Source organism: Perognathus longimembris, chromosome 28 (genome assembly GCF_023159225.1).
Source record: "Perognathus longimembris pacificus isolate PPM17 chromosome 28, ASM2315922v1, whole genome shotgun sequence".
NCBI classification, from domain to species: Eukaryota; Metazoa; Chordata; class Mammalia; order Rodentia; family Heteromyidae; genus Perognathus; species Perognathus longimembris.
Genome location: NC_063188.1, coordinates 108,787,100 through 108,804,636, shown reverse-complemented (window position 1 = coordinate 108,804,636; position 17,537 = coordinate 108,787,100). Strand labels below are relative to the sequence as shown.

The 17,537-nt window shown below is 41.2% G+C and overlaps 1 protein-coding gene across 5 annotated transcripts in view; it reads right to left on the bottom strand.

The window, feature by feature from the left end:
* Mid1 (midline 1) overlaps positions 1 to 17,537 on the bottom strand; it is a 306,714-nt gene that overhangs the window by 130,280 nt on the left and 158,897 nt on the right. Inside the window, exon 1 of one of the 5 annotated variants that reach the window (XM_048335726.1) lies at positions 12,270 to 13,017. The exons of 2 other annotated variants lie outside the window; for them this stretch is intronic. The gene's annotated coding sequence lies outside the window, so the exon portion shown is untranslated. Of the gene's footprint in view, positions 1 to 12,269; positions 13,018 to 17,537 lie in introns of those variants that run through there. 2 more of the 5 variants (XM_048335727.1, XM_048335722.1) reach the window with 2 other exon arrangements.

The following is a 17,537-nucleotide window of genomic DNA, read 5'->3' as shown; positions in this document are numbered from 1 at the left end:
CAGAATTATATTCTTAGTATCCTCTAAAAGAACACTCTTTCCCATTTCTAGCTTTTGTACTTACTAGTCTGCATTTTATTTTTATTTTTATTTTTGGTTTAAAGGTTACAAATACATAAATGCACATGAATGTTATATCACTTGATTAAAGTTTTAAATATGAAGTATGTAATAGTTTACAAGAACCTAATTATTGAAAGAAAGCGCTATGAGTAATAAAGCCCTTTGTCTCTGACCTTTCTGTTGGCAGAAGTCTCATATCTTCTGCCAATATCCAAGGAACAGTGGCAGGATAACTTGTTAGTGTGAACATATTGTAAATTCTCAGATCCTTCACAAGTCTTGACAAGTAGCACTCTACAAGTTATTTAACACACATTTGTGGAGGTGAGATGACAATCACACGTGATTTAGTTGGATCATTCTCATAAAATATGCATCATTTTTTGGTTGGTATTGGGGCTTCAATCCAGAGCCTGAGCACTGTCCCTGAGCTCTTCCACTCAAGGCTAGCATTCTATCACTTTGAGCCACAGAGTCACTTCCTGTTTTCTGGAAAATCACTGAAGGTAACAGTCACAGACTTTTCTGCCTGGGCTGGCTTTGAACTGTGATCCTCAGATCTTAGCCTACTGAGTAGCCAGGATTACAGGCATGAGAGCATGAGCTCTCTAATATGTATCATAATTCTAAACACTATTTCCTTATTGATAGAATAAGCATACATTGAAAATTTAGAACAATGCCATTGTTCTCTAGTTGATCTTGACCAAACATTATATTCGTAGTCTTTTAAAAAGCTGATTATAGAACTACCCCATTGTGCAGAAAAATTAAAAATCATTCTCATAAATTTGCATTCTTATTTGGTATCCAAGGCAGAAAAGTTGCGATTTTTTTTCTTAATGTCTTAGTATTCTTGTAAAGATGATAACCAAAGGTTGTACACTTTAAGAGCCAATTCTCTTCCATTGAAAAGAGAAAGAGGTGCCCAGGCCAGTGGTTCACGCCTGTAATCCTAGCTACTCGGGAGGCTGAGATCTGAGGATCATGATTCGAAGCCAGCCTGGGCAGAAAAGTCCCATAACTTATCATAAACTACTCGGAATAGGCTGGAAGTGGTGCTGTGGCTCAAGAGATAGAGCAGTAGCCTTGAGCACAGCACAAAGAAGCTCAGAGACAGTGCCCAAGCCCTGAGTTCAAGCCACAGGACTGGCAAAGAAATGAAGAGTAAGAGGAATGAACAAAAAACAGCCTAGAAAAGCACCATCTCAAACGAATATTTGCTATGAACTAGCTCAACTTCTATTTACATAAAATCTTTGCAATTAGCTATATTACTATGGGACTTACCTACACACAGTCACCAAAACACGCTACTCTAGTAAATCATTATTAAGACAGGCTACATGTTTACCAGGAACAATTCCCAACAGCAGGCAGTACCTAAGAAATGCAAATGACCTTTTACCGTGTGCAGACATGCCCCACATTCGTCAGAAAAGAAGCTCAAAGCTACAGACACCTGCCTCCACGCCCTGCTGGACAATGTGCTCCATTGGCATTTTACTTATGAAAATTAGAACCCCTATTTACCCTTTCACCCAACAATTTCTCTTCTAGGGTTGTATAAAACGTATCCAGGGGAAACTCAGTCATGAGCATGAGGCTTCTTGTGCACATTATTTTAATGGCAAAAGACTGGAAACCACCCATGTGAACAGGAGGGGTCAAATCCACTGTGGTAACATGGTCACAATGAAAATGCTATACAGTTTAAAAAAAAAGAAAAAAGAAAAAAGGAGGAATATCTTGGAGCAGTTATGGAAAGCTCTCTAGGATATATGGCAAATTTGGAAAAAAATCGGGATATAAAACAATGTATATAGACAGTCCCTATTTGTCTAAAATGAGGGAAATATATTTGCATTACCTTCACCAATCAGAAAAACACACTGTAGAAATGGCTATCACTATAGGAAACAGAGTATACTCTATCTCACAACTTCTGGAAGCTCAGAAGTGGAAATAGTTTTGAACTAATTAGGGATTCAAGAGATAGCCTAAAAAAGTTATTCTCCAGGATAATTGTATTTAAATTAGCATCATGCTGTAATTCATGAGACTAACCTGAAAAAAGCCAGAAGTGGAGTTGTGGCTCAAGTGGTAGTGCTAGCCTTGAGCAAAAAAACTAAGGGATAGCATCTAGGCCTTGAGTTCAAGCCTCAGTGCTGGCTGGTGCGCGCGCGCGCCCCCCCCCCCACACACAATATTAGCATGAGAATCAGACATAGAAGACAAATACTTGGAGTTGTTTCAGTGTTTACAGTCCTCTGGATGAGGGAATTGGGAATATGGTCTAGTGGGAAACTGCTCACCTCATATACATGAAAGCCTGGGTTCAATTTCTCAGTACCACATATATAGAAAAAGCTGGATGTGGCACTGTGGCTCAAGTGGTAGAGTGCTAGCCTTGAACAACAACAACAACAACAACAACAAAAAGAAGCCAGGGACAGTGCTCAGGCCCCAGGACTGGTTAAAAAAAAAAAGTCCTCTGGATGACCCTGAGACTATCCGACCCTGAGACTATCCCCAATTTCTTTCGTACTGCTTCTTTAAATGGTCCAAATCAGCAATTTACCTAACTGAGATTCAGTGGGCCTGGTAGTGCTTTGAAGGGGACACTCCCTTCCTATGTTTTCTGCACTCAGGCAGAGGATTCTTAACCAAACCAACAACAAAGGGATTCTTACACCTTCAAAGTCTTCATTAGAAAACAAGCGCAAATGGTAGATTTTTTCTTTTTTTTTTTTTTGGTGAGGAACTACAAATATATATTCCTGTGGGCTTTTGTCTGATTGCATTTGTTAATATGAAATGCCAAACCATGTGCACCAGAAACCATTCAAGGCCTTTTGGTAGCAAATTATACTTGTAAATTTTAAGTTGATCACTAGAGGAACTCTCCCTCTTTGAAGATTAGAATTCATAAATGTATGAAAGAATTAAATGGTTCTTTCCATTAGTGATAGAAAGTATTAAATGGCAGGAAAAAATGTGTTCGAAATCAAATGAGGAAACAATTCATTTGGAAAAGTACTCAATGAAAACGTTAAATGGGAACAATATGGGAAGTCACTTGCTCCTGGATGGAAAAAGCAAGGGCAAACTGAAGGGTGTCAGGATGAGAAAGGCCTCTCCTACCTCCGGGTTTTACTTGTTATTCAACTATGGCAGTGCAAAGCAGAGCAGCCATTCCATCTGCACAAGACAAAGAAAGGAGCACTCACTCCAAGCAACAGAAAACTGGACAGCCTCATGGAAGCTCTGTTAGAGGACAAATGAATGCCTTTGAAGATGTGCCTCATATTGTTTTGTTAGTACACAAAATCCTCTCTCTTTATCATGCCGAAGTCTCATCTCAAAAGGAGAAGGCAAGTCAATTAGGATTAGTTTGGCTCCTCACAGGTCAGAACTCAATATACAAAACAAATCATATGACCCTGAGGTAAACAAGAATGTGAAATTGCTCATCCTGGGGGATGATGTAACTAATGCTGACATAATTTCCAAGCAGAAAAGCAAAACTAGGTCAAAGCACGTTAGCCTAACATAATAAGCATTTCTTGCTTCCAGATTTTTACCATGTAGGCTATGTCTGCAGGCATTAATGTCTTCTGTTATCAATGTTCGGGCTGTCACAAACAATTCGTGTCTTCTCACTCTTTGTTAGTTAAACCAAAACAATGTAGTTTACATAGGAACTATTCAATTCTGACAGTTGAAATTTTGGGAAGGGAAGAAACAGTAGCTCCTGAACACTGAGAAACATGAAGCGATAAATAGTCACTATTTCATAGTCTACTATCATGTTTAGTAGTCTATTATCATCTACTTAGAAAGTCACATCCCTCTCAATTAATTACTGTGATTTTTTTTGTCTTTCACTCAGAGCCACACAAAAAGTGGTATAAAACATCAATTTCCCCAACAATTTAAGCAATTTTGATTCCCAGTTAGGGAACAAAAAAAATTATTTTAAGCATTGACCTAGGAAAAGAATCTCAACTGAACTCATCAAATAGCCAGTTTTCCTCTTCAACTTTCCCTCATCACAACATGGATTACAAGAACTCATACTTTTTTCTTCCTTCCTGTTTCTGCCTTATGGTCCCAAGGCACAGATTCATTTGTGAAAAATGATTCATTTCACTCCCTAACCTTTTTCTTTCTTTTCTTATATGCAGATACTGGGGATGGAATGCAGAGTATGAGCTTTATCCCTTAAGATTTCTTTGTGCTCTACCACTTGAGCCACAGCTCTAGGCTTTTTTGGTAGTTAACTGGACATAAGAGTCTTGTAATCATTCCTGTCCAGGCTGCCTTCAATCTTTAATACTCAGATATCAGTTGCCTGAGTAGCTAGGATTATAGGTGTGAGCCACAGAAATAAATACAAACCTCAATTTTACTATCAGACATCTTCATACTTGTCTAAAATTTGGGCATAGAACATATACACAAAAGTAGGGCAAAATCCAAATCAAAGCCTATTTAGTGCACTTTCAGAGTATCTCCTAAAGAGAATGCATGAATTCATCCCAATTGTCTTTGAATCCATTAGCACATTAAATTGCAGCTTGTAATATCCAAATTATGCCTTAAGAGAAAGTGTGGTAGAGGCATAAGAGAATGTAATAATGATGATTCTCTGAGATGTGAGTTCTAGGTGCAAAATGCTTGTAAACTTGCTCCCAGGTGGAGAGTAAAGTGTTTCTTGTGCTAAAATTTAAACCTACAAGTTGGATATGGTGGTGCATACCCAGAGTTCAGGGCTAACGTGGACTACATAGCAAGACTGTGTCCAAACTTTTTTCTTCAACATACCAATAATATTTTTTTTTTGCCAGGCCTGCCTGGGGCTTGAACTCAGGGCCTGAGCACTGTCCCTGGCTTCTTTTTGCTCAAGGCTAGCACTCTACCACTTGAGCCAGAGCACCACTTCTGTCTTTTTCTATATATGTGGTGCTGGGGAATCGAATCCAGGGCTTCATGTATACGAGGTGAGCACTCTACCACTAGGCCATATTCCCAGCCCCCAATAATAAATTGTTAACCAGTAATTTGTTGAGACACGGTTTCCCTATATTGCCCAGGCTAGCCTTGAATTCGGGATTCTCATGCCTTAGCCTTCTGTGTGACTAGATTACAGGTGAGTGTTAGAATTATAGACATGTACAACCATGCTCGATTTAACTAGCATTTTTTCTGAATTTCTAATACATTGCTTCTAGAAGACTCCATTCTGTGTAGATATATAAATTTTATTATTTGGTGGTTCTATCTATATATTGCTTTACCTGGTCATTTATCTAGCTATTCCTAACTCAGCAGGGAATTCAATGAATTCCATTTGTCCACAAACAATTCCCTTACTCATAACTGCAGAAAATCACTTCAAAAACACATACAGCTGAAACAACACTCAATGACAGGTAATATAGTTCAGCATGGATACTTTGAAAATGTATTAACTCTATTGTCTCCATGAACCACTGAGTGTCTCTAAGATTTCTATTTCACCATTTTAACCATACCACTCAGCCAGTCATACCTAGAAGCAGTGAAAATGCTTGGTCTAGCATATATCTTGAATTTCACTGTATTAAATGTGGGCACCATCTGCATAGAGTGGATGACTCTGGTCTTTCAGAAACAACCTCAGTTGCTGAATGACCTTAGGCATGCCACTCACCTGGAAAAATAAAGCAACTGCACATGGGCCTAAAGTTCAAAACATCAAGCTGAACTCCAAGAGCAGAAGCAAGAGATTCTATCACGGCTTCTGCGTTGAGCTGAAGGAAGGTAGGTCTCATTCATCATCATTTCTACAGCCCCACCAGGCTACCAGCCATGTTCTGGGTCTGATCTTGGTCCACAACACAATTACAACTCATTTTTTCTCTAATACTAATGAATCAGTCTGTTTGTTTGTTTGTTTTTACCTTTCTAATGCCCTTTCTTCCTCATAGCCCCTTGAGCCTTAGAGAATATTTTTCGATTTCTCCTTCCTAGAAAAATTTATTGAGCATGTCGCCTATACATTTAATAAATTCTATTGTATCCCAGGCCCTGTCCTCAGGATCTGGGGATTCAAAGATAATTAAGATGAAAGTAACTCAGTCTCCTTATAGGCAGACCAATGATCACATAGAAAGAAATACAAACACTATCTCGGGTGCTCATGTGGGTTAGAGAACACTACTGCTATTTCCTTCCATCTTCTAATCTAAAGAGCTAGTGTTCAGCATACAGAGTGTCTAAGCATGCCCCCATCTTTCCTCTCACTGGGCCCTGGTGTTTTCTGGCTGCCACTCACAAAGACCCCAGTGAATCCAGATGTCCAACCAGGTCACTGAGAAAGGACAAATGAAGAAGAGAGGGCTGAACAACAGGCAGACATGCCAGAAAATCCTGACCGTGGCAGTAAAGTAGTGTCTTTCAGAGCTTTAGGCTCCACTGTTTGAATTTCCCTCAGAAGATATCAAAAGTACCAAGTACAGAGAAAAATAGAGAAAAGTGAAAACTAGTGTCAACTTTTCCCACTGCAAATATTGCCCAAATTGATCTGATACCAAAAGTATAATAACTCTTTGTCCTTTTATATTTCCATATTGTATAGCCTGGCAGTCTAACTGTAAAACTTTGAGTTTGACCTTTCATTAATTAGATTGACTATTTTCCAAAACGTTATTCTAGAACTGTTCTGTCCCAAGAGTGACATTATTTTTTAATGGGAAATGTGATCTAAAACAAACTCATAGAACACAAAAGGTTGATCAATGGGTACTAAGTGGCAGTTAAATATGAGTTGGAAGTTCTGATCTATACACATAGCAATTGGGTATTGTATATCACTCAGAGCTACAAGAAAGGATTTTTGAATGCTTTTGTTTTAAATAAGTGATAATTGTTAGAGGAAATACATATATTAAACCTGATTATGCAAAGTATACATGTATCAAAATATCACATGGTACCCCATCAATATTGTACAATTTTACCTATCTGTTTAAAATAAATGGAATCTTGAAAGTCTTTAAAAGTTTTAATTTAAGATTCAGTAAATGAAAATTTAAGTTTGTTATATAAAAGACAGAACAGCATAAATTATTCATGGATTGAAAATGAGTACTTTTTCTCTATCGAGAAAATTATATTAAACTAGCATTTAATAATTACAATAAGTTAATTTTAACTAGGAAAGCTTACATCTTTACAAATGGATATATGGATAAAAAACAATTAAGTTTCAAAAATTACAAATTATTTTGTAAGTCCTCCAAGTTCAGTAAAGTTTTGGATAATATCAGTTTTCAAGTGGATTCCTAACCTTAACAAGCATCCATCTCCCTCCTGTAATAACTAATCTTCATTGTGCTATTAGCTAATAAGACTGCCCCATATTAAAGTCCTTTGCGAGTAGGGAGCATACTAAAATTATGTCTGGGCACTCAAAAAGTCTCTTGACATATAATAATCACTTGTCATATAGCTTTATTGAGTAGATACCTGAATTCTGTGGTACTTAGTATATATGACTGATGGTATAAGAAATGGAAAGTTTGGGTATTGTACTCATCAGAAAGTTGACTATGAAAACTGTCTGCTTAGAACAAACAGCACCTCTTTTCTGTGTTGCCTTTTTAATTAGAACCTCTCTTTTAAAACACAAAGGAAATAGCTTTTTAGGGGTTTGTTGTTTTGCTTTGTGGAAAGTTCCCTGTAAACATTCTGTATATGTGCCTCAATTTTTTTGAGCTCCTTAACATTTCTTCTGCAAGCCATTATATATTCTAACTTTTATAAGTAAACAGATATTTTCCTCTGGAGGAAACACTCAGATGGGTGCCTAATATTAACCTTTTGTTTCAAGAAATCTCCAAAAATGTGCCAGTTCATAAAACTAGGTAAATAACCTTCTATATCCCTAAAGATGAATTCGGTGTGAAATAAAGGAAGTTGACAACAAGCCAGAGTGTTCCTGATAAAATTGTCCCCTATCTAAATAGAGCTTAAATTCCTGTTTGACCTGGCTTGATTGCCCTGGTCAACCACGGTGTATTTAATATGCTCTTCTTTGAATGAACTCAATTTTCATAGTAGTTTTGGTCACAAGATTAAGGAATTGCTAACTAATTGTTCTGAATAAGCATAGTAATTCTCCCTGGGCCCTGCAGCAGTCTATGGCCCAGACTTCCAACATGGAAACTTCAAGCCTGACCCCTACAGGTGGATAACTGAAATGCACACCTACAAGCAGAACCTAGTATTTAAAAAACAAAAAATCACATCAGGTTCTAAGAATTTAAAAAAACACTCCTATTAAGTACAACAGGGATGAATGATATGTTGGACATCCTTATTTTATAAGTTGCTTTTGGAAAGTTGCAACCACTTGACTTAAAAGAATTTAAATTACATTTGCAAAATACTCGGGTGTGGGCCACTATTAATTCATTTTGCCTATCCAGAAGAATCAAAATGATGTGGATAAACTAGGGTCCCCCAATTGTGTAGGTTAAAGATATCTGGATTCGGCCGCATCTTTTCCTAACCAAACACATTACTCTTTGTCCAGAGACCAAATCCCTCCCTTTCACCAAAGCTCAGCCCAGGTTGCCATAGCTACCTTGGATGTCTATTTACCACACAAGGGATCAAAGCCAGAAGACAGCCACACGCACACTTAGCCTTAAAACTTGCTGGAATGTCAGTGGATAACATGCAACTGCCAATTAACAGATTTGCTTGCAGCCTATGCGGTCTACAAACAGGCAAATGTAGGAACAAGTCATAGGGGAACGGCAAGAAAAAGCCGACTCAAAAATTTATTTCAGAACAACCAACAAGGACCTTGAAATTAATATCAAGTCTTACAATGATAATATTTCCTGAAAGAGATAGCAGGGAAGAAATTAACATTTTAACATATGTTGAAGACCTTGAGTTCACTAAGCCATGTGCAAAAACTTAAAACATCTGTTGAAAGGGAACATTTTTCAGATGCATATTTAAAATTCCGGTTACACTATCTTCCTATTAGATGTCATAAAAGCTGCCTGATCTCACTGTGGAGACAAATGAGAGCAGAACTTTTAAAGGCATGACTTTCAAATGAAGGAAACCATACCACAGTACATGCTGGTCACAAACTGTGTGTGTTGGGGGGGGAGAGGATGCGGAAATGAGAGATTGTTTTCATTCCTGGTATGCCTTTGAGAATCTAAACTTGCACAGGTAGTCTTTCTGGGTGGGTGAATACTATATTCATTCCCAGGCTTGTCTGTAACTTTGTGGTCTCTTTAGACTTAACCTTTCTTTGCCTTCGCCTCACCATTTGTTCAATGGGGATGAAATTGCCCTTCATTCTCTCCTATGGATGTGGCAGAGAATAAATAGATTATGTTTGCAAAGGACTTTCTAATCCTTGGAGAAAAGATTACTATGAAGACTTTCATTATTAAGCCAGATGTCCTTGGGCATTTTAATTCCAATCTAAAGAATGCAAAACGGGCCAATCAAACTGAGTCACCCGCATCCTTCTAATGGCAGCACCTTAGCCTGGGAAGAATTTCCCAGCTATGTGATGACTGAAAGTGAAATAGGCTACTTTCTTTTCTAAGACTATTTAGAAAGTTATCAGGGTGTTAAAAACACAAAATATATCTGGTAGGCCATTTTATCTGGAGAATATCTTTTTCTACTCTGAGAATGAAGTATTTGCTCTTTGCCGGTGGAAGGACAATGAGCAGCTTGCTGTTGGGGGAGGATATTTGCAGTTGTAGGAATGCCACAGGCAAACCTGTTGGTTTTGGCTGGGCTTCTAGAACAGGTGGCCATGCCTTTCCTTTTGCTTAGGAACACATCAAATTCCTTGTTAAGGAAGGTTCGGGAAAGTTTCTCATTTATGTTCAGGGTGCAGAGAAAGGTTGGTACACACTTGAAAAAAATTACTTCCTGATAAAGGTAAGTCAAATTGACATCTAGTTTACCGTAACTCCGTGTGGCCTTACCCTTGAAAAATTCTGTCTTCTCCCATTCCTTTGCTGCCGACCTAGCAGAAGCCTAGCCCTCCTCAAAACCTTCTCGCCAGCCGAGCTGCCTTGCAAGTCTGTTGGCAATTTCTGGCTCTGCAGTTTCTGGCTAGTCGGTGGCAGGGGGCTGTGCGAGCCTAGGTATGATCACTCATCAGGGAAAAGATTGAATTTCATTGCCAAGTTGATGACACCTGGGTCGGGTTCCATAGTTAACCCTGCAAATCCAGTGGGAGCTGCTGAGCTGAGGTGACAAATTGGCTGAGGGATGCTACTCACCCTGCCTGGATGTAACAGTCAGGTTCCTCAAAGGGAAACTAGAACAAAGTTGCAATAATAGTACCATCTCCTGTCCCCTCCATCATCGTGGTCCAGGCTGCTTAGATGAACAGTGGACCTCTCTCCTTCGCTTCTGTCCTCCCCCCCTCCACATGCCCTCTTTTCAAGTACCCAACAGGCCCAATAGAAAGTTAGCTATGCATACATAAATGTGGAATTAAGAAGTTGTTCACTTCTTAACTAAGGAGTTGCTACATGTGGACTTAGTGCCCTTAAAACTTCAATACTGGCTGGTTTCCAACTTCACATGAATGCCACAGCTATGCATGGGAAAGAGCATTGCAAACGGAGGAGCGCATTCCTCGGGCATCAGACACAGGGAGGGCCACTGTTCCGGAGGAACTGTGTGGGAAGAGGGATTCTGCAAATCCAGCTCAGACACCACCGAGGGCAGGACAGGTGGCTCCACAAGTATCAGATGACTTCTTTGTTCCGGCTTCAGAGTTTTATCAAAAATATGACTGCATTGCTCTTTTTCTTTTCCAGTCTATTCTAGTGAGCCTTCTCGCCCCTCTTTCCAAGCCCATCTGATTGCAGGACGTTGAAAGAAGGGGATTGCACTGTAGGATTGTAAAATCGCCAACTAGCTTCCAAGCCACAGTCTCTTGGGAGATAAAGGCAATCTACTGAAAGGTCGGGGAACTACCTAGGCTTTTCCACACTCGCTGAAACTTGCCCAACACTCGCTTAGGAGTGAGGGGACCAGAAGGCTGAGGGGACTTTGCGCCCGACCAGTCGGTAGGGGTCTGCTTCACCTCCTAACGCTACTGGAAAGGAACAGAAAAGTCCTAAACCCTTAGCCGCAGCTATTAATCAAAGGGCTCATTCCCCGCCGCCCCCCCCCAAGTAAGCACACCCACGGTGCATACCTGGCCCACTTAGAAGAAAAAACGGAGGAGCTTTTCCCGTGATAACACAGAGGCTAACTTGTATAATCTCTCCCTTTCCCAGCAACTGGCCAGTTCTGCCCATCCAGCCTTCTCCTACTTACTGATACTGATATTTAAATATTGACATCATGTTCTTCCATAACTTTGATTGAGTTGTAAATTACACCCTTCCTGGGCCTCCTAATCCACCTTTTCCTGTTCTTTTCTCTCCTAGTGGCAAAGCTATAAACCCCTGCTGGGCTGATAAGGAATTTTATTATCATGCCCTAGGGCCACGGAAGAAGCTGCTGGCTTAGAATTCTTTTCAAAGACTCATTTCAGTAATCCCCAAGCCCTCCTTCCGCCCATTACTTTCGAGGCTGTCCTCACATCCAGAAGCAATAGCTTGCAAACTGTGAAGACAAAACAAAACAAAACAAAAACCTGCTTTTTTGGGGGGAATGGCTGTGTGCTGGATTTGGTCGGGCTCCTCCTTCTCACATACTAAGTAGTCAGAAAGGAAAGCCAAAATGAGATAGGCCATTCTCTTCGCCCATTCTTTCCTTAGGACATGCATTTGTCTTTATTCTAACCTAAAGCCCAGGCTAAAGAGCTGGAGCTTGCGCTGGCACAATACATTCCAGAGGCTGAAAAATGAGATGGATTTATATATTCTTCAAACCGCTTTCTAGCCCTTTAGTGACTGTTTTGACATCAACACCCACCCACCATGAAGGGGGCCGAAGGGAAGAGGATGGGTGGTGAGGACGAACGGTGTTGGGAACCTCACGTCATTGGTTTCTTGTGTTGCCTTAGGAAAATGCCCAGGGGATCTAGGCGGGTACCTGCACGGGCGCGCTCCCACAGGCTCCGGGAGTCCCCACAGGTCTCGGGGATCCCCTGCTGAGCCCCCCGCCCCTCTTCCCGGCTCCGCAGAGCCAGCCTCAGCCGCCAGGCTTACCTGCCTCATGTTTAGAATTCCATGACCCATCCGGCAGGGAGGGAGCTGCAGCTCGGCGCGAGCGGGAGCTTTCGGCTGGGAGAGGCGGCAAAACCCCCCGAAGCCCGCAAGACAAAAGCAAGCCGGCGGAATCCACAGGCAGCAACCAGCACGTTTTCTCGTCCTCTTTGGCTTTGATCTGTTGCTACACGCACTCTGCCCCGAGACAATGTCAAGTTTCTCCACCTTTCCTTTCCCAGCCTATGAAAAGTCGGGTGCAGGGAAGCCAGGACAGCCTGGCTCTTATTTCAAATCAGTTCTCAGGGCCGTCGTAGGCGGCGGGCTCCAGCCGCGGAGGAATCTGGCCAACCAGGAGCAGGGGGTGGGCCTGGGAGCCCGAGACACGGCCTCCGCCCGGATTAGGGGAGCTTTCTGGAGTCAAATGACTGGAAGCAGCTGGCAACAGAGCCCCGAGCTCCCCAAGTAAAGGATGAGTTCTATTCTTATCTTGCAGCTCAGTCTGCTCTGAGTGCAATTAGCTTGGGGCCTACAGCCTCGCAATTTTAAGAGCTTCCTAAAAAGCATCAACGTGGTTGGAAGGTGCTGAATGCTTCAAGCCAGAAGAGTATCTTGCATTCCAGACCAACTTTTGCAGCTGGGGAGGAAATCAAATTCTTCAACGGAAACAAGCACTCAAGAAGGGTGTTATACAGCTCATGTCCTCATAAACTGCATATCCAGTTTATAAAACAAAGCAAATCTTAATAGGCTATGTACACAAATCTTTTGAAATGGAGCAAGTGAATAAGAATCTCATCACCGAGGACCCAAGATAGAATTTCTGGTAAAAAAAAAATAAATTCTCCTGATGGGACTGGGAATATGGCCTAGTAGTGGTAGAGTGCTCGCCTTGCATACATGAAACCCTGGGTTCGATAACATAACATAGCATCACATAAACAGAAAAAGCCAGAAGTGGTGCTGTGGCTCAAGGGGTTGAGTGTGAGTCTTGAGTGCAAGAAGCTCAGGGACAGTGCTCAGGCCCTGAGTTCAAGCCCTAGGACTGGCAAAATAAAAAAATTCTCCTGAGAACAACAAACACTGATGTTTTATGATTGAAAAAAAGTTAAACATAAGTACATCTACTTTTCACTATGACTTGCCTTACCTACAAGCGATTTGCTTAGCTTCCTCATTAAGTTGGGCAAGCTAGACATTATCTGAACCGGAAGACAGGGTAACTAGCTAGCTTCTTGGAAACCTCAAGCCAGACCCAAGAATTTCCCATTTTCTTCCTTAATGCTAGAGAAAGAGTTATTCTTTTCAACTCTTAGATGATTAGATGATACAATTTCCATGTGAATCTACTTAGATTTCCAGAAAGTAAAAGCTAAGCAAAGACAGCTGTGTGTAGAGCCAAATAGATAGGTAGGTAGGTAGGTAGGTAGATAGATAGATAGACAGACAGACAAACAGACAGACAGATAGATAGATCCAAAGAAATGACTACAATTTTGTAAGGATACTCTAATAAATATTTTTAAATTGGTAACATTAGAAGAAACAATCTGCTAGTCACTGGCTTCCAGAGTATTGTCTCTGTGATTTAGTATTGTGTGAGCTTGGCATAGTTTAATGAAAATTTGTCCGCCCTAATCATATCTATGTCCAAAAGTCCATAACCTCATTCCAGTTCCTTATGTGAGAAGTCTCTGGGCCTCTGTAGTGAAATAAGCTGACCTCAGTCCAATTGTTGGGCTTTCTTCAGAGCCCTTCACAATAGCCTAGATCAGATTTTCTGAAGCATGGCACTACTTGAACCATGGCACTACTGACATTTGGGAAGAGCTAGTTCCCTATAGTGGGGCTGTTCCATGTAGTGGGCTCTGTCCACTAGATGCCTATTACCACCTCCTCAGTCTTGATGATTAATTGTGTCTCCAGACAGTACAAATGTAACAAAACCATGCTTTGAGACATTCTTTTTTTTTTTTTTTTTTGCCAGTCCTGGGCCTTGGACTCAGGGCCTAAGCACTGTCCCTGGCTTCTTCCCGTTCAAGGCTAGCACTCTGCCACTTGAGCCACAGCGCCGCTTCTGGCCGTTTTCTGTATATGTGGTGCTGGGGAATCGAACCTAGGGCCTCGTGTATCCGAGGCAGGCACTCTTGCCACTAGGCTATATCCCCAGCCCTGAGACATTCTTAAACTTGAATAGGCAGCGACATTTCTAGAGAGATGGTTAAAATGTGAATCCCCAGTCCCATTCTTGAAGGATTTCTGACTTGGGGAGGTTTGCCAAAGAACCTGGGAATCACTATTGCCATCTTGCGCCCCCCCCCCCTTTCAAAGACTGATTCACTTGAAAGACTGCACCTATCCTTGCCATAGACATGCCGCAGCCCCCAAACACAGGAGCTACCCAGGACCATTGCTATTAAATATTGTTGGAGAGAGAGCCCACTGTGCAACTATTTATTCAATAGGAGCTTCTCACAACCATGTGCTGTCCTCACTTCAAAGGTAAATATGAGCTAAGATTTCCTCTCTCAAGGACTGTGCCCTTTTGAAATTTCTGCCATTTTTCTTCTTGACTGACTTTCCCCACAAAGTTCTCCCCTCAAAATTAATCTCTTTCCTCTTATAAATTAGTTTATGGAAATCCAGTGCTAGACAGGTGAATGTTTATCAACCAGCCCTCAAAAAAAATACAAATAAACCCGGGCACTGGCGATGATGCCTGTAATCCTAGCTCCTCTGGAGTCTAAGGATGGAAGTTTGAAACCAGCCCTGGCAGCAAAGCTCATGAGTCTCTTATCTTCAATTCATCACAGAAAAAAAAGCCAGAAGTGGTACTGTGGTTCAAGTGGTAGAATGCTAGCCTTGAGCAGAAGGACCGCAGGGACAGAATCCAGGCTGACTTAAAGCCCCAGGACTGGCAAAAAACAAAAACAAAAATAAAAATAAAAACAAATAAACAAATTGGTAAGTACCACGATTTGTATATTCTTTGCTGATTTCTATGATGTAAATATTCTCTCCTTTCCTTCAGTAAAGGAAGAGGTAAATTTGGAGTTGGAAAAAGCTGCCTGCCTCAATCAGGAGAAAAAACACCAGTTAGCAAACCATGGCTGTTTTGCTTTTTCTACTGCTTCATTCCTGTGCTTTACTGTAAACATATATTCCTCCTACTAAACTATAAAGTCTCCAGGACAAGAAGTCTCTTATTCATCTTTGTAACCCCAGCTACTTTCACCATATCTGCCATGTACTGATATTTGTGGAATGAAAACAAAATGTAATGTAAAGCCTCTCCCAAGACAGAAAGAGCAATCTGACTTCTGTCACTGCCTCATTAAGACAGGGAAAATCATCTTCTAGAAAGCAAGTGGCTGGAAGTTCATCTTTCCCTCCAAATTTAGTATCTATGCTATACTTCTGACAGCAAGAGGCATAGCACTTTCTCCTACCCTAACAATCCCACATAAAAGCTGCATCCAGGTTAGAGAGAAAAACAAGAGACCAGCCACTAAGACAACCTCAACTTCATTGATGGATTTGTGAGACAATGTATTTTTATTTGAGGTTATCACATACCCTTGCAGCTATACTCTTAGACACTTTCCTAGATATAAAGCTAGGGTCTCTAGGAGGAGTACATATGATATCTGCTAGGTATATGAAAAAAAAGTTGTTTCAGTAAGTTTAGTATTGGTGTTCCACTTGGCTGCTTAAGGGAACTGCCTGTTCTCAACCTTCTATGAGGGTACACTTGCACCATGCTTCAATAAAGCTTGATCTGTCAAAACTAAAAAAGAAAATTGCTGGGCAGCAGTGCCTCACGCCTGTAATGCTAGCTGCTCAGGAGGCTGAGATCTGAGGATTATGGTTCAAAGCCAGCTTGGGCAGGAAAGTCCATGAAATTCTTATCTCCAATTAACCACCAAAATGATGGAAATGGAGCTGTGGCTCAAGTGGTAGAGTGCTGGTGTTAAGCACAAAAGCTCAGGGACAATGCCCAGGCCCTGAGTTCAAGCCGCAGAACAGACACACATCCCCAAAGAGGCCTGTAGGAATGTTTTCCCTTGCTACCAGGTATGAGCATGGCAACAGGTAACATATGCATGAAATAGAGAAGTGAGAGCCGAATACTGGCTGTAGAAAGTCAGACACTGAGCCTACGGGAACTTAGTCCCTTCCTCCACAGTCTCTTGTATTCTGTTATAGCAGCCTGGACTAAGGCAATGCTATAAAATAACCTTTCTCCAGACATGATTATATGACATGACAAGAAAAACAAGGAAACGTAATATTCTCTAAAATTTTCAAATTAAGTGGCCGTGTGTGTGTGTGTGTGTGTGTGTGTGTGTGTGTGTGTGTGCGCGCACGTGGAAGTCCTGGGACTTGGACTTGATCTCAGGGCCTGGACGCTGTCCCTGAGCTCTTTTGCTCAAGGCTAGTGCTCTACCACTGAGCCACAGCTCCAGTTCAGGCCTTTTAAATGAATGTTTAGAGATAAAAGTCTCACAGAATTTTCTACCACCTTTGAAGGGCAATCCTCAGATCTCAGCCTCCCGAGTAGCTAGGATTACACAGTGACCCACCAGCTCCTGGCAGTAAGTGGTCTTTTTGAGTTGTCCTTAACTGAAAATTTGTTCTACCTAGTGGAAACAGGGCAAGCAAACAAAATGAAGCAAGCAAAGGAACTTATTCACCAAAAAAGGGATGTTCTGTTCCCACTCTGATTAACAACGTTTACAAATGTTAGCTGAAGCGATGTAAGTCTTGGTAGCGCTTCCTTTAAAAAGCAGCCTAATCCTCTGTAGTTTTGTGTGCATTCGATTATAAAAAAGACCTCTGCAGCAAACCTAACATAGTTTCCTGGGTAGGTAATCACACACACAAGCTCTACTAAAACACTGATGGGCATTGGTAGGCACCTGCAAGACAACTAACCAATAGTGCAGCTACTGTCTCTCTCGGGGATTTATTAGGTCGGAGACTATGGAATGAGAGCTTAAGTAAAAAATATTTGAATATCAGCAACTTCATGTATTATACTGTAAGGTATGTCAGAAAACATCATCAGTAAATAAGAATCAAACTTCACACCTGAAATCCTAGCTACTCAGGAAGCTGAGATCTGAGGATTGTGGTTCAAAGACAGCCTGGGCAGAACAGTCTCCAATTAACCACCAGAAAACTGGAAGTGGTGCTCTAGCTTAAAGTGGTAGGGGTACTAGCTTTGAGCAAAAACAGCACAAGGACAATACCCAGGCTCCAAGTCCAAGT